Here is a 22139-nt window from a genome sequence, read left to right as displayed (position 1 = left end):
ATAATGACTTTATATCTAATAATTATGACTTTTGATCTCATAATTATGACATTTAAACTCATAATTATGGTTGTAAACTAATAATGACTTCATCTCATAAATTCTTTTTTTTCAGAAATGGGCTTCAATACATTTGCGAACCACTGAGAATATATATATATATATATATATATATATATATATATATATATATATATATATATATATATATATTCACTTTGATTCCAAAGAAATCCGATGCTAAGTGTTTTAAGACTTTGTAGACGATCAACATTATGAGAAATATTTCACCATCTTCAACACATCAGATGAGTTTGACTTCAACTCTTAGTCTGGGAAGATGACTCTTTATTTCTAATCCGCACAACAAAAAAAAGAAAATACTCTGTAATCTGGCAATATCTAATTCATTTGCAGGGTCGGCTTCACCCCGTGTGCTCTCAGTCACTTTGCAACCTGATGCCTCTGTACACACGGAGCCACGGCCGCATGGAAAAAAGGTCGTGAACAAATGTCTGATGAACACATCAATAATTTAATAATTTCATTTTGATAGAAGCGTTGATTTTTCTTCCCCTCCGGAGTGGAGGTGCCACGTTGGAGAAATACGAGGTGGAGTTCAGTTTTCTGTCACAGTTCACCGAGTTTACCAGCTCCCGCTTTGCTCTCGCGGTGCAGCGGTGAAATAGACGTCATATATCTGCTGCGGGAAGCTCTGGAGGGGATTACACTGACTTTTAGAGCAGGTTGCAGTGACACGGCTGACATATTGAAACTGTCCATGGGAATTATTCTCGACATCAGTCTTTAACATTTTTGTTCAGTATGTTATAATTCTTAATCGTGCGCGTCAGCGGCTCCGACGGTGAGGTCTCAGTTTGCTCTTTGTCAACATGCCGGTGGGAGGCTCAGCACTGGCTCCTGCTTAGTGAACAAACACAGTCAGTGTGTCGCTCCGATGGCAGACTCCTTTTGGCAGCAGGCGGATGTCAAACGCTCCTTTTGACATGCAGATATTTGTATGCAATTTGGTGTCTCCCTCCCTACCCCCTGCGGTTATAATCGGCTCATTATAAAACAAAGGCGTGATAATGAAAAACCTCTGATCTGAAAAGACAAATAAGATGCAATTCATTAATTAGCTTCTTCACACAAAGGCCCTTTTTTTTCCCACAATTCATCATTTTACTTTGTTAGCGGACTGCTTTGATGTTTCTCATGCGAGGACAAACTACTGCATGCTGTTGTTTACACGCTAACTCTCTCGCTGCAGCTGATCAACTCGTTCTGGTTTGATTTCTCATTTTCGGGTTCTGAAAATATATAAATACAAACATTGACTACATTATGGTCTAAATGTAGTTTCGGGATAAATCTCCTCGACAATCCAGCGGATATAATCAATATTACACACACTTACATACAGACATATTTTATAATATGAACTCACTGTCCCTCTTTCCCCTGAGCCAAAGTACTGCATCAAGTTCCAGCACGGTGATGTTAGTCGGTGACTCCGCCATGGAAGGGTAATTACCCTCCAGATTGACCTCTGACCTCGTTACAAAGTTTGAAGCTGAAGCATCCTCAACAAACTCCGGGTTGTTTCCTGTGAGCTCCTCAGGCTGCCGTGCTGTAGGACCCGTTCAGACTAACTGATGCAGACAGCTCCACTACGGCTCTGGTTTATGTACTAAATAAAGCCGACAGATGTAGGAGACAGTGTGGGAACAACACAGCTGAGGGGGGAGAAAGTTTTTACAGTAATAAAAACAATGTTTTCTCACGGACACAGTGCCAAAGGCCAACTATGTTCGACTCAAAGTTTACCATAGCATGTGAAAATAACTTCTCCATGTGTTTTTATTGACCATATAGATTCCTATTTGGATCTCAAAATGGAGTCAAATTACTGTACCAGCGTCACACCTAATGAGACAGAGAGATCTATAAGACGGATAAAAGTCAACAAGAAGACACAGAAATGCGGATTATTTGCATTTGTGACACCTGTTGTCAGCAGTCAAAAAACATCTAATTTGCATTGCCGACATTGGGAGCACTTCTATGAAAATACTCGTCCCATTGACTCAGGAGCAGAGGAGACAACAGGAGTCACGGTTCGGCAACATTAAAGGTACAAAACAAAGGAGAAGACTGGGACGGGAAACAAACACGAAAAAAACCAACTACAGCTCGGAGGCGATGTACATACACGGGAGACAAAGAAGACGATCCTGCAACTGATTCCTGGATTGTTTCGAAAGACACAGACTAAATACACTGGGAAAGACAGACAGGCAACCAGGCACAGGTGCAAACAATGAGGGCGGGGCTTTGCAATCAGAGAGGGGGGTGGAGTCTGGGACGAGAACAGGTGAAGGCAATCAACAATCAGGAAACACTGAGAGTGGCCAGACAAAGGAATTTAAAATAATGGTCTGAGAGGGAAGTATCATAAATGTTCGAAAGAAACACTTTCGTGATAATGTTGGGGAATTATACTGGAATATTTAGAGGCTACATGGTTAATGAGTAGAATTTGATAGAGTAGAGTCTTTTATTCGTTTTATTTATGTTTGTTTGTCTGGTTTTCGTTGGGGGTGGTAATAGAGGTAATTTCCTTAGTCCACACTCCAGATTAGTGGTTGGCGGTAATGCGCCAGAAAGTTGTTTGAGAAGAAGAAGAAGAAGAACCCTGTGTTTCAAAGAACACTGCAATTGTTTTTTATTTGTGGTGGGAGTCTGTTTGATGTTCTCTTTACAACAACACAAAGACAAGGAAAGTATACAATGTAACTGCAGATGCGGCAGAACAAGCAGACAGGATTGTGTGAGCCACATTGTGAACCCACAGGTCTTCTTTGACTCGGGTGTTGAGCCTCGTTTGGATCCCGTCATTCTCCGGCTGTAGGAGTCCATCCTCCACTCTGCTCCTTCAGCCTCCCAGAGGTCTAGACACACATATACCATTCATATAACATGCACCATTCATTGACACACACACACACACACACACAATGTAATGTATGCACATCATCATTGTCTCCAAACAAAGTGCACATCATGTAGAGAATGAGGGAAGAGGAACCTGTTAGTTTACCCCTCACTGATCTGGTCTAGTCGGTAAAGTCACATCTGTAGCTTTAAACATGTTGCTGCCTTTTCCAAATATGAGTTGTGGAATGTTATTTGAAACTGTGTTGTATGTTTTTAAATCAGCCTCTCTCGAACCTCTCGAGAGGAACCTCAGGTTGTTGGATGCTGCCGGGCTTCTGCCGTTAACATCTGTGTGTGTGTGTGTGTGTGTGTGTGTGTGTGTGGAATTACAAACACGGTGCGATGCTCTGTGACTAGACTGCGAACACGGAGCATAAAGTATTTCACAGAGGAAAGAAAAAGTATACAAGGATTCAAGTTTGGATGAGATACAGGTTTTCGTAACACCTTCTGAAGTCACGTGGTGTTCCCTCTCACAGCCTTCCTCTCTCTGTCGCTCTGTTCTGGCTTCTTAAACAAAGCCTGATAAGCAGTGGCAGTTATTTGTATGGTAATTCACCAGAGAACACGTCGCACATACTTAAGATTCAGGATGATGGAAATTAGATTTGCCGTGACTTCATATGAGGCGCTCTCTCTCTCTCTGTGTCTCTGTGTGTGTGTGTGTGTGTACACATGTGTTTCATTTATATTCATATTTTACTAACATTGAGGACTGTAGGAGTGTGATAACACCGTGCATGTCGGCCATATGCTGCGTCCGGTCCAGTTTATGCCGCCTGACAAAGTCTCCACTTGTTAACAGAAATGATTCAGTCACTGTGGCGCCAAACAGCTGTGAGCCGCAGCCAATGGGACACGGAGGAGAGGCAGCAGATGAAAGACTGCCGCTTTGCTCCAGATTCAGATCAAAACGGGCTAAACGGGCTCTGAAGGCTTGTGACAGAGACCAATAGCTGGCAGACTGGTAGACTAATACCGTGGGAATCACCAGAGGTCCCACGATACGATATTATCTCGATACTGCGATACGTTGAGTATTGCGATGTATTACCTTTTTTTTTCAACCGCAGACTGTCCCCAAAGGAAAGCTTTGTCGACAAAAAAATACATTGATTTTATTATTCCAGGACAAAGAAGTTTAGAATTGATTAAATAAAGTATCGATACTCGGCTTTAGTGTATTGATCGCCACGCAAAATATCGCGATACGATGCCGTATCGATTTTTTTCCCCCACCCCTAATGCATGTGAAGAGTAGTCTAAGTACATGCTGCAATGATTGCATAAAGGTCAGCAGGCCAACAGCTGGGACTTTGATGACACAAGCAATATAAAATAATGACAGTCTCAGTTATATTGGGGACATTTGCTTTTGTTCTGACAGAAACACTCAGGACTGTAGCTTTTGACTCTGACGCTCTTCATCATCTTTTTAGTCAAATGCTTGACACAAAAACGTTTTATTTTTTCAAATACTCATCAGATTCAGCGGTGTTGGTCACATGAACTCTGTCCTCTCTATTGACTTTATCCGTCAAACAATAAGGGTAAAAAAAATGAGTTAATGGAAGGTGAAGAGGAAGGTGTTGAGCAAAAACAAAAAGTGATCTTCCTGAACAAACCGTGTTGTGGTTGAAGAGCTGATGAAGAGATGGTTAGATGAGGGGAAAAGTAAAAACAAACACAGATAAAAGTAAATCTGAAGAAACAAAGAAGCAAAATACTGACAAATACGATAAGATTGATTAGAAGCTCAAGGAAGCGACTTGTTTTAACCCCGCGTGGCTTCTATAATCTTGGTCAGACTCCTCTTTTGCCACTGCAGGATTCTGATGGATTATATGTATTTAAAGCCGCTTTAATAAATGAATAATTCCACTTCGGGGAGGACGAGACATCCGGCCTGCATCAGATATATTCAACTTTTACAACAGACCCAACTGCCGTTAATTAATAAATGATTTTTTCCTGGTAATTTGAGGATTTCATTTCAGCAGCCGGTGGACTAATCACGTGTCTGTCACAGTAACAAGTGGTCCTTCTTACTCTTTATTCCAACAGATGGCGAAAATGATTTGAATATCACACACTTGACTTGCAGACTTCTGCTACAGCGATGATGTAATGCGGGCAGGTGGAGCTCAATGCTGATTAACAGAGGCAGCTGAAGTCCCCCTCCACCTGCGACACACACAGACACACACATCTATCCTGACACTTCAGATGTATCGGAGTTGTGATGACAACACGCACGCTGTCGTGTTCCTTAAGTTCATCAAGAATAATGCAACATGTGGGACATTATGATGAAGTTATTGCGAAGTGAATACGGGAGTATTGTTCCGTCTACTCAGCCTCGTGTCTGTTTCGGTTCATGCTCAGTTAAATATCTTCAGTTTCTGAGTGGAGGAATGGACGCAGTGTGACTTTGCAGTACGAAACATGATATGAAGAGCTGAAAGAATACGCTAGTTATGATTCATGATATGGTATTTCCTGACTCTCAGCAGTCGGACCACATAACCAACTTGTTTCACACTTTTCTTTCATTTGCTTCTTCACTTTGGAGGATTATTTTTTTCTCCTTGTTTCTTTTTTTTCTTCTCATAAACTCTTGATACATTCAAACGATAATTTTATGGTTATTCTATCCGACCCTCCCGATCTCTCAGAGGTAATTATGCCATCCGTTACTCTGGCTAATGGAATCTGTTTAACACAGCAAAAGGCCAGGTGCATTCTGCTGTTTGGATGGGTGATTTATTGCAACACTTATCACTGAGATATATGCATTAATGTTTGACCATATTTTTCAGATGCTTGTGTTTCTCGTCACGCGTAGAAAGGCAGTTTAAGAGCCTGTGATATCCTGTAAGCACTGACAGTGCAGCTGTCAGACAGGGTTGGGTGGAAGATGTTGATCAGTTAGGTTACTCAGAGCACTTCAGGATGGGAAGTAAATACATGAGCTTGACTCCACCGAGCGAGAAGCTTCACTGTAGTTAAGTTCCTGTGTGGTCTGAGGTTTCCTCCGAAGACATATGATATCATGGAGAAAACCTGCTCACTAAAGTCTCATTGATATTTCATAGTTCAGCATGAAATATTCAAAAGGTATGGAGGATCTCAAGGCAGAGCTGCTGGATAAATCATATGAGAGAAAAATAGTATTCATATGAATGTTTGTGGATTATCGGGTAATATATTTCAGACAGATTAATTGTAAAATCTCCCATCAGAAAAGAAAACCTTGTTTTGACCCCAAAGCTATAGAAATGATCTTCTTTTAAACCAGAACATGTAGCGCATGCAGCGTGCAGAACAACACTGTGACCGACTTAGTTTACTATAATCAGTCTCCGGTAGTTTGATATGATGACATTCATAACCATGACATGTGAAAGATACAGTACAGTTTAAAACGGCAGGTTTTATACATTTAAATGACTCATGATAAATGTGTCCAGATGTTCTCTAAGGCTATATATATATATATATATATATATATATATATATATATATATATATATATATATATATATAGCATGCATATTTAGTGGGACTATATCAGACATTATATACATGTGTTGACATTTCCTCTCGCTCCGCTGTTGCTGGCCTCCATCAGTGATATCTGACCTTTCTCTTTGTGAAACAGAACAGAAATCCAATTTATATCTGGTTTGTCGACATGTGTGAGTCCATCAGCAACAACAGCCTCCTACACAGTTCAACACTCTGACTAAATGTGTGTCTGCACTGAGACATCGGTCCAATGAAATTTGATTTCACGGTCCTCCAGATCTCAAGGTTACCGACACACAGAGAGTGTTTGTGTCCACTCGGCTTCAATCTGTGTGTCGGTTACTGCGTCTAAACGTGTGAGTGCTGTCTGTCTCTGTCTGTGACAGGAGTCAGTGTTGCTGCTGAGGATACGTGGACATGATGTACTCCGCTACTGGATAACAGGAGTGGTGGGAAAAAAAATCGATACAGCAAAGTATCGCGATATTTTGCGTGGCAATATTGTATCGATACACGGAAGCCAAGTATCAATTTTTTGATTTAATCAATTCTAAAAGTTTTGTTCTTAGAATAATGAAATCAATTGCGGTTGAAAAAAAATGGAACATATCGCAATACTCGATGTATCGCGATAATATCGGGACTTAATTATCGTGGCGATATTGTATCGTGGGACCTCTGGTGGTTCCCACCCCTACAGGATAATCAACTCGGATAGGATTAAAGAAAATAGACTTTCAGTTTGAGGTGAAGGTTCTGTTTGATGAGAGTCAATGACTGAACCCTTCAGTCCGCAGCCAGACGTCTCTCTTTAAACCCTCCAATTACAATTTGTTGGAGGACACGTATGCAAGTGGAACTTAAACTTCGTCATTCACCCTGTTGTGTCTATTTTACATGACTGAAAAACACACTTAACCATGCAAAACAAAACCCTGAAGAGCGGAGTGTCTAACCTGCCGCTTCGGGGAGAGATAAAACACTGGTGCATTCAGGTTTACAGAATAACCTCATGATTGCTAGATCTTCAGAAAATTACAAGGACCGCTTTCCAACACGTTGTTAGATTGAGGGTTTGTGTTGATGATCCATTGTTGAGGCGTGAAATTTCATGTTGTTCAAGTACAAACATCGGCCTTTGCGTTTCTGAGAGACTGAGTGGACGAAGCCTGCTTTAATTTCAGCATTTCCTCAATCAGCATGCGTGTCACTTACGGCGGAAAAACAACCACGGAGCCTGGAATTAAAAGGGGTTATCGGTCTATTCAGGACTCATAATTTGTTCTTTATCACTTGTGAATCAGAACTAGAGGGACAGTGCTCTTCATGGATGGACTGAAACACTCGCCAGCTGAGCCTCTCTGTACTGGAGATACCTGAGGTCACCAAACCACTACTAGATTGTATTTGTTATGATAACACATAATTACAGCTGAATCTAGATTTACGTCGGACTACAAAGCTCACCAGCTGAACTCTGCTCAGAGTCTGAACCCCAGCTTGATTGTGACACGTGTTACTTTAACACACGCTGACTCGTGTGTGTTTAATAAGCTCTCACGACTGCAACATTAATATTATTGTTCATGGTTAGTGACTTCCTGCTTTGCCGCGTCTATAGTCCTCAATTAGTATTTGCCGCATGACAGAAGCCGTGAGATCAAACCACAGATCAAATATATTATATTCACGATGAATCATGCAAACGCAGGTGGAAGGAGATCAGTGAACTTTAATGCATTAATACATCTATATGTATGCTCACTCGATAGTGCAGGATTCCTCGTCTGCAGCGGCTCCTTCGCATCTGTGTGTGTGTGTGTGTGTGTGTGTGTGTGTGTGTGCAGAGTGGAGCGGAGCTGTTTCCATGCTGCATGTCTTCACACCTGTCTGATCCTATTAGATCGCTGATCAACTCTGCAGCCCAGCAGGTGCTGAGCTGATGACCGTTCATAATGGAGAAAATTAACATTTAACTACCTGATAATAGAAATTAGATTGGCTTTTAGCTCCATTAAGGGAGCCTTCAGACTCTGTGGGGCCCTTCGGTGTGTTTTCAGTTTGGACTTAGATGGTTTTCACTTGAATGTAGAGGAGCCCTCGCATTCAAATGGCCCGTATCTGACGTATCTGAGTCTCTTGGTCAACCAGAGGGGAGGACGTGTGTGTCCCCCCCCTCAGTGTCCGGTCCTCTCACATATCTGCATTTAAATCTCACATTTTTTACCTTGATTATATTTCCAGATGGGCAAATGTGATGTGGAAAATCAAATTGTGTTATCTGGATGAAAATCGTTTGCGCAGATGGGAGACAACAATGAGTCTGGTTCATTTTACGACTGCATATACACGATGTCATAAGAAATAAAGTGACAGCATAGGTTGTGCTCAAAAGATGCGACAACATAACAATGAATTCCCAGTCATCTCTCTCTCTCTGTTTATTGTGTTTTGTTAGCACAACAATACAGACGTTTGCGCCTGCCTCTGAGCGAGTGGAGAGGGCAAACACGACGTGTTCATACGACGGCGGCGTAACCAGGGTTGTCACAGTGTTTAGGGTTCGAGACGTGACAAGTGTTGTGCTTGTGATGATGTGCTCACATTAAGAAGTGACTCCCAGACCTCCCAGGGAAAACAATGAACATAACGGTGAAGTGGCTGGTCGGAGCAGAAGGGGTTAATCGGGAGGTTAGCTAACACGCTGTGTGATGGAGTGACTGCATCCCGCTGCGCTCCGCTTCGTCATCGTGTCCACAGATGTCAGCGGTTTGGAAAATGAATGTTCTTTTTTTTCAAGCCGACGGCGTCGCCGACGAAAAAGTCAGAATTTAAAGCAAATGATTGATGACGGGTACGTTCTGCCCCGATTGAATTCTAAATAGTGCTTTTCTAATATTCACGTGTGTGTGTGTGTGTGTGTGTGAGTGTGTGTGTGTGTGTGTGTGTGTGCGCAGGCGAATAGAAAGTGTAATAACCTTTCGATGAGTGAGCCTTTGTCTCAGAAAATAAATATGCATCCGTCAGTGTTCTTTCATTTCCAGGATTTGTGGAACGCTCGTGGTTTCGAGTGTTTTTCTGACTCGACATCTGACTCCCCTGTGTTCATGGAAAGACGCTGGAATTTTAAAAGGAAATTATACTTGAAGGCAATTTGCTATAATACCGACAAAACCCCTCGCGATGCGTTGAATCCTGGACTTTCTTTACGTGTCTTGTTTGTGTCTCTCGCCGTTGTACAGAAAGATGTAAACCATCTAAAATAGACGTTGTTGTTCAAAGGTACAGCAACATGAAAGTCCATCTGTCACAATATAAACCGCATGGTTTGGGAAGAGGAGGCAGAGAAACAACACGTTGTGAAGTCAATCCTGACATTACTGTCACTTACCTGGTCTTGTTTTCCTCTCTTGTTTTTCATTTCATGTATCTTTAACAAATGGACGCATGATTTATCTTTAACTGTCTATATCCGTTTTGAAAAAAGAGAAATGCAAAAAAGTGTATTAATTTACATAAACCTCCTGTTTCCATTCATTTGATATGTCATCAACATACCGCAGCAGTACTTATACAGTTATTCTCGTCTAAAAAAAAGGAATGATCTCTGTATAATAAAACTATTAAATACCCACACAGTAAACCAACACACGCGCTCTGGTGGAGCACTGCGTCTGTCCGTGGTGCTGATGCCTATCCGCTCACAGTGACGCCTCCAGAGAGCGGCAGCAGCTTTAACGGCTCATAGAGGACTTTTGTCTCCATCCAGTTTCTTCAGGGAAGACGAGCGGAGCGACAAGCTGATGGAGAGAGAGAAGCTGGCGGCGTCGGCCTCAAGTGTATTTCCTGATTCTGACCTTTTCTGACTGGTGATGTTTGTTCTCCTTCTTTCTGAAGTTGCATTGTTTCTCCCTTTTGTTTTGGTGTCTACAGTGGGACTCAAGGATAAGCAATGTGTTCACACATATAAATCCCGGCATGCTCATGGGCCTCGACGCATCATTGACAGTGAGCTTTTTAACTCAAACGCTGCTGCTCTCACAGAATAAACACCGCATTATCAAAAAAACAACAAAAAGCTTGTGGTCAAACCCCCGCGAGCGAATCCAGCAACTCTCCTCCAACTTCCAGTCTTCGCTGAAGTTTTGACGTTCTACAGAAGAAAAAAAAATCACATTTTTTTTAAAGGTTTTTTTTTTTCATCAGCGCAGCTCACTGGAGGTTTTCTCACCGACAGCTGAAGCTTCTAGTCGGAGGAGAGAAACACTGTGGGCTGTTAATGAATTATGCATTAAGACACTCAGGGGTCAGAAGCTTTGAACCTGGTGTTCAGTCGTAGAGACGAGTGGACTGGACCGTGTGCGGTGATGGATTTTCTCCCTAATGAGTGCAATGAGGTGGTTTTTCATCGTGATGGTTTGGGGGGTGAATTGCAGTGGAATTGTTAGATTTTGGGCTATTTATGTATGAACTGCAGCTGCTGTCGGCCCACAACTAAATCACTCTTCACGATCAGTTCTCTGATCGAGGGGTGAAAACCTGCCGCGAGGCGCCACCACTCAGATTTCACGAGCTTTCTTGCGTACTGATCCGTCTGTATCTAAATAAATTAGGTGTGTTCGCGCTGCCCACGTCTGAGGGGCATGTCGAGCATTTCCAGAGTGTAAGAGCGAGTGTGTGTGTGTGTGTGTGACGGTGGTACAGTGTGTATTATCCTGGATGACATACGCACCTAGTGTATATGTGTCGCGTGAATAAAGTGTAGGCCAAAGCAGTTCTCATTTGCACTGCGTTGATTAACTCCTCTGACGGAGACAGACAACTTTATGTTTCATCATATTTACATGATGAGTCCACTGAACCTGGGTGTCGGGTCTGCCTCTTTTCGCAGCTGCTGGCACGTTGTAATGAAATCACTCTCCTCCGAGTCTCAAAGACATGTGAGGTGTGAAACAAGAGGGGGAATTTAAATGAGCTTCCTACCTGTGAGCTCTCGTGTGTTTGGGAAACTGAAAGGAAATCATGAATTTTCATGAACACAGACGATAAAGGGGAAATAATACGAATGTGTTTTAAATATAAAGTGGTCTCAAACTAAGAAAATCATACTTTGAGTAGTTTAGACTAAACATGGATGGCTCTGTCTCCTCACATCATCATCTTCTCTGCTCGTGAGCTCCAATCGGCCGCCTCCGCTGGAGGAGAGTATGGTTTGAGCTGATTGGTCCGCGTCTCGTCTACTATGACAACATCATGATGACGTGTACAGGAGGACGCTGTTTACTGATGGCGACTCCGAGGAAACGACACCGCTAATATGAATAGTCGTTCAGCGTCATCATCACTGTGCAGCTCAAGATACCGGGAGTTCCCACATCCTGAAATAAGCTTCATGAAAAGCTACGTTTTCAGCACAGACACACACACACGCACACACACACACCTGCTCGTGCCTCTTTTGAATCCGAGAGAGATGTATGTTCTTCACCTCAAAGAGGTTTCATCACTCTGCCTGAGACAGACTGGATCCTCGGTTTGACACATTCTGCTTTAACATTGACAGGTTTGGCATAAAAAATTAAAAAAGCTCCACATCAAACTTTAAACCCGTACTTTGCCTTCGCTGACAGATTATCGATTGTCACCTGTCTTTTTGTTTCAGTTTCCAATATCTTCATCCATAATATAAGCGTTTTAGTGTTCAAATGGGAAACATATATCATATGTTTCTCATTGTTCTTCCTTTAGTCTGGGATGGGCATAACTGATGCGTGGATTCCTGAAAGTCTTGGTTTGATGGCACCGCCATCAGCAAAAGGATGTCACAATGTTGCACGACTGCATGTCACCTAATGGTCGAATTGTGCGATTAAGTATCATTAAAATGTGTGCTGCAGGTTTAACTGAACACAGCTACTTGTGTCACCGTGTGAGTGTGAAACTAAACGGGAACTAAAGTACTAAAATGTGCGTTATATAACTCCACATCAGTGTTCGCTCTTTCACAATTATACTTCCTGGAAACTTAAAAGCCGAGCGAGACAAAAGACGAGAAACGCTGATGAGAAACAGGGAGAGAGAGTCAGTCAGAGGAAAGCTGTTTGTTTCCACGTGTTCTCTCCTGTCTGCTTCTGTAATTACATGTCAGCAGTAAGTTATGATGCTCTCCAGACTGGAAGTGCATCAGCTCTAAACCAACCGGGCATGTTGGGTAATGAAGTGGTGACGAGAGCAACTCGGCCGCACTCGAGGCAAAACTCAGCTGAGCGAGAAAACAGCATCATGTCTTGAAAGTTTAACCTCGTTTATTCAAGGTTCTGCAGGACTTGTGGTACTTCATCGGGATCGGTGTTGACTGAGGGGCCGAACATACGAAGGCAGATTTCTGTCTTTTTTTTACCCGAGCAAATTTCTTGTTTGTAAGTCAATTATCTCCAAATCTTTGTTCTCAATTAAAAAAAAATAGATCTCTTGAAAAAAACAAAAAAAACAACCTCAAAACTAAAATTTGCTCTCTTTTTTTTTTTTTAGAGCAATTTTTTTGAATTGTGTGCTCCGGCGCTGCTCCACAGTTTTTGTGGAGGCGTTTTTGCACTTTCAGAAGTCACGTGTGGTGTGATCGGCCCCTAATATTTCATATTTCTTTCATAGCAGACTCGTGCGTCCACATCGCAACAAACAGAACAACAACAGTGTAGAAAATACAACACAATACGAGGACACAGCTATAACATCACTCCTGGTTTTAAAACATTCAGACACTTGTTCCAAAACGCTGAAGGCTTTTATAATTACATTTTCGGATTCATCCAGGTGACTTGCACTTGCCCATCCGGGAAGTTTTAGCAAGATGTTGTTGCTGAAGCAGCAGAGAGGCAGCTCAACCATGAATCAGACACGAGATACTGTTCATTGGACAACTGACTTTTAGAGGCTCACAAAGCTGAAGTTTATGACTTGTCACCGTTATGGAAACATGATTATTATCCAGTAAAACTCAGCCGTCCCACAAAAAAAACACCATGATTCCTGTCACTATCTCTCATCCTGTGAGTTGATTAAATGTTTCCTCTCATTGGCTTTTCATCTCCCTCTGAAAATTGTGTATTTCTACCGTCGCTCTTCTTCCGTCTTTTTTTTCTTTTTTTTTTTGTGTGAGTGTGCCTACATTAGAATGATTTGTTTCAGAAAACAACACAATTCATGCTAAACATTAACTTCACGAGGAAACGTGAGGTCGGCTCATGTCGGCCGAGCGCAGGCAGGAGAAATGAATAGCTCTTTGTGTTTGTTTGTCTGCTTGCTTTTACATTTTCATGATCATCGTCTCTGTTTATTCATTTATGTGCGTTCCGACGGAATCCAAATTAGCAGTTATTGTGATGATTAACCGCTGATGGCGAGGGCGTGTTCGGGAATATTAAAAATAAAAAAAAAAGGCCGTCGACGCGCTCGCGCACAGCTCGCAGCTCACAGTGTAGTTGTTAAGATCTCTGCAGTTGTTGCTCCCGCGACCCCGACTGAAGCTCGGAGTCCGACGTTCCCGCTGTTCGCCGCGGTGGCGTCGGATGCCCTTTTCCAGAAGCCTCCGACAATTAATTAGGACAAATTAAACTTTGTAGTTTTAATGAGTGATTTGTTTACTCCTCGGGTTCACGGCGAGAGACACGGAGACGGGGAGCTCTGTTTCCATTGGATCCTTAATCTCATCACATCTCCCTTAATGAATCTCACGGTCCCAAAGCACTAATGAGATGTTTGGAAGGCAGTGTTGGAGTGTTGAGATGCGGCAGCCCCCTCGGCTATTAGAAAGAAAATGAGACCTTCGCTGACACTTTCACTTTCATGGATATAATTATGCAGCTGCCGCACGACACCGTTATTTATAATATATTGTGGTTTGATTTTTTAAAAAAAAACCTTGTGTTTTTGTTTGTGATGTCCCAGTGACACACACACACACACACACAAACATACACGCGGCTTCATGGCACCTTATACGCAGCAAAGTGGTGATTATTTGAGCTGAGGTGTCGAAAAAGATGCAGAGTCTCCATTTTGTTCTTATTCGTGCTTCATTGAACACAAGCGGATAATTCCATTCATGCTCAGCTGCAACAAGGCTCGTCTTGTCGTGAAGGTTTATTCAGCTGATATGATTCTTGTGTGTATCCCGTGGGCTTTAATGGAGTGTTTCCAAGGTCTCACTCTCTCACGGCACACTTCATGCGAGGACGCGTAACCTTTGAAAACCAGTTCCAGTCGCCACTGTGCTTTGAAACTCAGATCCCAGTCATCAAAGTCACGTTTAAGTCTAATAATTTAAGTTAGTGAACGCATAGACCAGGGATTTCCAACCATTGTGCCGTGGGAAAATGCCCAATTTCACTAAATCAGTCCAAAAAAATATGATTTAGTTGCCGCAAGTAATGTTTCCATTGCTGAGCGTCCGAGCCTGCAATGTAGTGGCCGGCCTAGTACTTAAATACTCTTTCATGACACTAGGTAGCCCAATAATTACCATATATGCTCTATGATGCTACAATGTGACATTTGGTAGCTTTCTTAGTTGTTGGTGTGCCGCAGGATTTCTTTATTGTAGAAAATGAGCCGCGCCTCAAAAAACTGACACAGCCAACGAAGCTTTCTTTCTGCTCTTATTGTCAAATATGTAATATCTCACATGCTCAGTTGCTGCATTGTGCCACAATGTGGTGTTTGTGTCTGAAGGTTTTCTAGTGGCCTTCAGCTAGTTGATCTTTCATTAAGTTACTTCCTCATTTCAGCACTGGAAGGTAAAGTAGGAGGATTTCTTATTTTTCCTCGACATAAGAATGTTTTATTGTGACTGTGTGGAGAAGTGTGACTGCACCAGAAGCTGCAGTGTGTGTTGGTGGTGACAGTTTGTGTTGGTGACAGTGTGTGTTGGTGACATTGTGTGTTGGTGACAGTGTGTGTTGGTGGTGACAGCGTGTGTTGGTGACAGTGTGTGTTGGTGACAGTTTGTGTTGGTGACAGTGTGTGTTGGTGACAGTGTGTGTTGGTGACAGTGTGTGTTGGTGACAGTGTGTGTTGGTGGTGACAGTGTGTGTTGGTGACAGTGTGTGTTGGTGACAGTGTGTGTTGGTGACAGTGTGTGTTGGTGACAGTTTGTGTTGGTGACAGTGTGTGTTGGTGACAGTTTGTGTTGGTGACAGTTTGTGTTGGTGACAGTGTGTGTTGGTGACAGTGTGTGTTGGTGACAGTGTGTGTTGGTGGTGACAGTGTGTGTTGGTGACAGTGTGTGTTGGTGACAGTGTGTGTTGGTGACAGTTTGTGTTGGTGACAGTGTGTGTTGGTGACAGTTTGTGTTGGTGACAGTGTGTGTTGGTGACAGTGTGTGTTGGTGACAGTGTGTGTTGGTGACAGTGTGTGTTGGTGGTGACAGTGTGTGTTGGTGACAGTGTGTGTTGGTGACAGTGTGTGTTGGTGACAGTTTGTGTTGGTGACAGTGTGTGTTGGTGACAGTTTGTGTTGGTGACAGTTTGTGTTGGTGACAGTGTGTGTTGGTGACAGTGTGTGTTGGTGACAGTGTGTGTTGGTGACAGTGTGTGTTGGTGACAGTGTGTGTTGGTGGTGACAGTGTGTGTTGGTGACAGTGTGTGTTGGTGACAGTGTGTGTTGGTGACAGTTTGTGTTGGTGACAGTTTGTGTTGGTGACAGTGTGTGTTGGTGACAGTGTGTGTTGGTGACAGTGTGTGTTGGTGACAGTGTGTGTTGGTGGTGACAGTGTGTGTTGGTGACAGTGTGTGTTGGTGACAGTGTGTGTTGGTGACAGTTTGTGTTGGTGACAGTGTGTGTTGGTGACAGTTTGTGTTGGTGACAGTGTGTGTTGATGGTGACAGTGTGTGTTGGTGACAGTGTGTGTTGGTGGTGACAGTGTGTGTTGGTGACAGTGTGTGTTGGTGACAGTGTGTGTTGATGGTGACAGTGTGTGTTGGTGACAGTGTGTGTTGGTGACAGTGTGTGTTGGTGACAGTGTGTGTTGGTGACAGTTTGTGTTGGTGACAGTGTGTGTTGGTGATATACCATTGGGGACAGACATGTTCAACATATCGACCTCATTTAGATCCAAATCATTTTGAGTTCATGCCGATTATTGTTTCACACCATGAAACAAATGTTAAAGATTCCCCATCATGACGTTTCATCAACGACACACTCAATCGTTTCATTACGCAGGTCATTAATTGTGTCTGATGACACCAGGAGATTGAGGCCAATCACTTGATAATCATCTAATCAACAGCGGCGTAAAAGGCCGGTCATCTAATCACAAGCTGTGGTACAACTCTATTATATGAAAATCACTGCGTATTGAATAACACGTGGGTGGTGCACGAAGCAAGGATCAGGTACCGAGGGATTTGTTTTAGTGCTGCACCAATAATGCACCGGTGGAATCGGCAATATCAGCTTACATGTTGAACTACTCTTTCAGTTTGTTTTGTTCCTTTGGAGGTATTCCATGTACAGATGACTGGTAGGAGCTGTTAAAGTAGAGGCGAGCTACTTCATCTCCCAGCTTACATGGGATAACTTGAAGATCCCCCCTAGGAGGAGCTGGAAGAGGTCCAGTATCCAGATAAGTGGTTCGAAAATGATTGGATGGCTCCTCGATCAGATTGAAACCCTTCTGGACATCCTGTGCTCTGTCCTTCGGCGGCCGGGAGCTGTTTCCTGTGCAGTGTAGCCTGACGGCCCCGCTGGAGTCCGCTGAATGGAGGATAAGCAAGAGGCCTCGGTGTATTTGTCCTTCATTGTTCCGTGATGGCTAACGAGCTGCAGTGAATCACGAGCAGCCGGGCTCTGGACGCCTTTCCTTCGATTGATGCAGGGCCAGCGCGAGCAGCATTACTGTCAGGAGCTAATTTCTTACCTTGTAATGGATTTTAAAACAGTGCGAAGTGCATAACATTTTTTAAATTTTTTTATTAAGGGGCAATTGTGAACCTCTTTCATCTGATTATGAAGCACTTTTAAACTGTTGCATTAAGGAGAAGCACACAGAGCTGTTACGCCACAGTGTGTCTCTAAAAGTGTTGCTTGCTTTCTATAAAACAATCACCATTATGGCAGTCTGATCGTTCACGTTTGCTTTCACCTCGTGTCGCCCAAAACGCGGCGAATGCGGCTGACCGGCTGTGTGAAAATGAGACCAATTCATTTCAGGGGGGCCGGAGGAAGTAATAAAGCGCAGTGCGCCGCGGTCTTTTGCCCCGGCTTACTTCACTATGGAGCAGAGGAAAAGGTGCAGGCAGACATGTCACCTTTTGTGACACCGGGGGTCGCCTTCTTTTTCTACGTGACAGCATTGGGCCTAACCTGCAGGGCGTGACATGCAGGAGGTTCATATTGTCCTCCCGGCCCTCCGTACAGGCACAACCAACCAACCAGTACTGGCCTTTACCCTCACACCATCAGCTACTCTCCAACAAACAGCCTTTAAGAGTTTATATCAGACGTTTCGGAGGCCATTGTTTGAGGTGTATACATTATACGGTGTTTGTTTGTACATGGGCAGCATGACCACAGCTATTAACCCAGCTCTACTGACTTTGAACCATTGCACCAACTAGCAGGTGAGGGTAAAGACTGAATGTAAGTCAATGGAAGATACATTGAGAAGTGTATGTGTGTGGAGAGGAGGAGTGTTTGTCGTGTGTTTAAAAGGTTAACAGCTGACCTTTGATCAGATTTAATATTGATAGAGCAGCACGGAGCACTGACTCGACGCTGGGAGCATCAGCTGACATTAACTGAAGCCAAATGGTCTTCCCTCTGCTTTCTGAGACAAACAAGTCCAATATTACATCATAAAATGGAGAATATAGTCCACAACAAAGGGCTTGACGCAGCACACTGAATGCTACATGACAGCACTAATACAAACATCGCAGTCTAGTCAATCATTTGGCAGAAAAACAGGATGAAAAGCAATAACACCGCATCATGCATTAACGGCTTATGATAATTGGTAAGAGGGGTTGAAAATCGGTTCACAAAATTGTGAGAAGATACAAAGGAACGAGTGAAGAATGAACCAGGAAGAAGCCGCTAATGGATGAGTCCTTAATAGGTGGTTCCTGCAAAGTAGTTCCTGCCTATAGAGAAGGTCTTTGTATTGGTGGTTAGAGAACAGACTGGGAGATATTTATGCATCAGTACGTGATTAGTTCATAAATATATGTCAATCAATATACTGACTTTCCTCATGAGTTGTTCCTGATTAAGTCTGCACCAACTGCTGAGCAGCACAAGACTGAAAACAACTCAATAATTACTAATAACATAAGCATGTAAGCATGACACATCACATTGAGCTGTTACGAGTAATCCAGCGTCACCTCTCAATTATCGTACTTTTTTTTTGTGCACCCTAAAACCAAATCCTTTCGAAGGAAAAGGAGACGAGGACGCCGGGACGGAGAGGAAGACAGAACGAGACGCCACTAATTGAAAGTGATGAAGAGAAGGAACAACTTTTGCTTTCCATCGATTCACCGTCTGCTGTCTGCGTTTGTAATTGAATATCAGCATTGACGAAGCTCTCCAGACTGTAAATAGCTCAACCAACCCCCCCCAAAAAAGGAGTCGAAGTAACAGAAAGACAGCGATCGATCGGTGCCTCACCGGGACGTAATCAGGAAATCACTTTCGGTGCAAAGTCAGCATCCGATCTGCTGGAAACTGAAGAAAAGCAACTCGCCAGCTCCAGCCTCGCTCTTCTAGTTTGGACTCGTTGTAGCTGCCAGTCCACATCCACATCCACGCAGTGTTTAAAGAGCGAGCGTGCGGCAGTGAACGCGATCGGCGTGAAGATCAACCGCCGCTGAACGGCACACATCGACGCCTGGGTCCAGGGGCCGACCGCCGGGTCGATGCGGCGACGCTTCACGCCGCCGAGGCCGACTTCTGTCTTCGAGAGCAACAGCTGCTTCCGATGCTAACAACGATTCGACCGAGACAATCTGTTCCCCTCGTTGTTCAACAGCACAGGCGTGCACACACACACACACACACACACACACACACACACACACCCTCCCCCTCGCATGTCAAGGAGTGCGTGACGGTTGTTCACGTTGTTGAAGATGTAGCGTTAAGTATTGTTCCGTTAGCTGTTAGCTGATTCACATGCAGAACACGACTGGATTGGATGCTCGTCATGTTCCAGCTCCGTTCATGTCGCGGGAGAGTGTTTAGCGGCTCATCGTCAGCGTCTCATCCGTCCAACATTAGCATTTTTTTTCTTCTTCTTCTTCTTCTTCTTCTTCTTCCTCGACTGAGCTCGAGCGTCTTTCATGTTGAGACCCCCGCTACTTACTTCACGAGGTGCTCAGAGTATCACTGTGATCACAGGTACAGGCGCTGGCTGTTCCACCCACTCTGTCATCCTCTAACAAGGACGGCGCCGAGGCTTCATGAAAGTACACTCAGCGCAGGAAATAACCTGCAGGAAGGATCCGTGGTGGCTTTTCTAGTGAATTGGAAAAAAAAGATCAAATGTGTGGAAGCCCATTTCCGTAAGTAAAATAACAAATAAAATGTAAAAAAAAGAAAAGAAAAAGAAAATGTCATGAATATGTGACTTGTAACTCATAATTATATCTTTTTTTAAAATCTCTTATATCTTATATATAAAACATAGCAAGCATAATAAATATTACAAATTAACAAAAAAATAAATAAAAGTAAACAGTCGACCTATTTTGGTTCGGGCGATAAAGGAGCTTTAACTCTCTGACCCCAAAGGTCATTTTTAGTCGATTTTCTCGATTTGACATCATTTCTAAAATTCAACTTTTTAAGGCACTTTCCTATACGATACAGACCCATGTTTTACATCATGAACTACAATCTCAGCTAGCGATGTAATGAGGCAACAATGTCATGAGGCAAAAGTGTAAAGACAAAATATAACTCTAAAGAAAGTAAATGGAATTTCAATTTTTGGAAATTGTTCACATCTCTGATGAAAACATAACTTTACTCATGTGGTTGGACTGTTTTGGTGATGGAAATTGGTTTTAATTACGTCATGTAACTGGATAAAGTGACATATTGTTACCTTTCATGACACCTCCCTCCCCAATACTCTTAATTCCTCCCATATTAGGACTTCCTGGTTGCCCCTCTTCATTTCAGTCCACTGTGGGAAGCAGCCATCTGTTCAGGTTCCCAGCTGGATTCGAACCTTTGACCCCCGTGATATGTTTCTGGCTGTTGCATAATTCACAGGTCAGACTCTGGCTGGCTGGACGTCAAACACACACACACACACACACACACACACACACGCGCGGTCCAGCGCTGAAAGGGAAGTAAAGCGGCGTCAAAGATAACAGTGTCCTTGTCCTCCTTTCATGCTGCAGCTTTAAAGCAGCTGAAGTGCTGTAAAGACTGAGCTTCAGTGAGGCCGACTTCTTTTAGCCGTCGAGGATTCAGCCTTTCAGAGACACGCAAAGAAAACACTCCAAGAGCCCGTCCTTCATACCGATGAGTGTTTTATACAAGAACATCCTGTATCCTGTTGTTCAGCACCAGATGGATGTAAAATGTCCTCCCGTGGTGGTCACGGTGAAGCGTTTACTATCAGACTGAGCAGTGAGGATCAGGTCCAGAAGGACGTGGTTTGCTTCTGGTGTCTACGAACTCTACTGTGCTGCTGATCGCATCCCAAATGTCCACTGCTTTACTGTAATAGTTTTGCTGTAGAACAACAGCGTAACGGTAACGTCAGTGTTAGTGGCTCTTAGTTTTCGCTCTGAGACTCCAAATATAGAGCTGACAACACGGAGCTGAGTGTATCAGACACTGAATACTTCTGCTGCCACGTTCCTCTCAGAGTCCTCTGAACACACATTACAGGTGCCGGTTGCCATCAGAGGTGAACCGTACTTGTTTTTCAGCCACAGAGGGCTTTTACAACTTGAAATCCTCTCCGGTTTAAAGCAGCAGCGCTCGCTCACGGATCCCTTCTCAGTCCCACACATCACTGCTGTGTGTTTTATTCATGTTAGATTCTTGTAGTGAGGTGAAGATCGTACAGGAGATGCACGTGAACCTGAACAACTCACACCAGCACAATCAACATCCTCACACAAATGAACTGGCTCGCGGGCGGAGCGGTCGTTCTCAAACCACGAGGTTGCCCGTGGTCTACCCATAGTCTGCATGTCAAAGTGTCCACGAGCAAGGCACTGAACCCCCAGCTGCTGCCTGGGCGCTTCACACGGCTGCCCACTGCTGCCCACTGCTCCTTCGTTACTAAGGTTGGGTTAAATGCAGAGAACAATTTCCCGAAGGGGATTAATACAGATTATTATTCTTCTTCTTAGTCTTCTTCTTCTTGGTCTTCTTCTTCTTCTTCTTCTTCTTCTTCTTCTTCTTCTTCTTCTTCTTCTTCTTCTTCTTCTTGGTCTTCTTTTTCTTCTTCTTCTTCTCCTTCTTCCTCTTGGTCTTCTTCTTCTTCTTCTTCTTCTTCTTCTCCTTCTTCCTCTTGGTCTTCTTCTTCTTCTTGGTCTTCTTTTTCTTCTTGGTCTTCTTCTTCTTGGTCTTCTTCTTCCTCT

The 22139-nt window shown here is 43.4% G+C and overlaps 1 protein-coding gene across 1 annotated transcript in view; it reads left to right on the top strand.

Moving 5' to 3' along the window:
* lsamp (limbic system associated membrane protein) overlaps positions 1-22139 on the top strand; it is a 533915-nt gene that overhangs the window by 75941 nt on the left and 435835 nt on the right. The window lies entirely within an intron of this gene.

The sequence above is a fragment of the Clinocottus analis genome, unplaced genomic scaffold, assembly GCF_023055335.1.
Source record: "Clinocottus analis isolate CAN_PGR_092001 unplaced genomic scaffold, fCliAna1.0.p SCAF_2, whole genome shotgun sequence".
Lineage (NCBI taxonomy): Eukaryota > Metazoa > Chordata > Actinopteri > Perciformes > Cottidae > Clinocottus > Clinocottus analis.
This window is presented reverse-complemented; position numbering and strand designations above follow the sequence as displayed.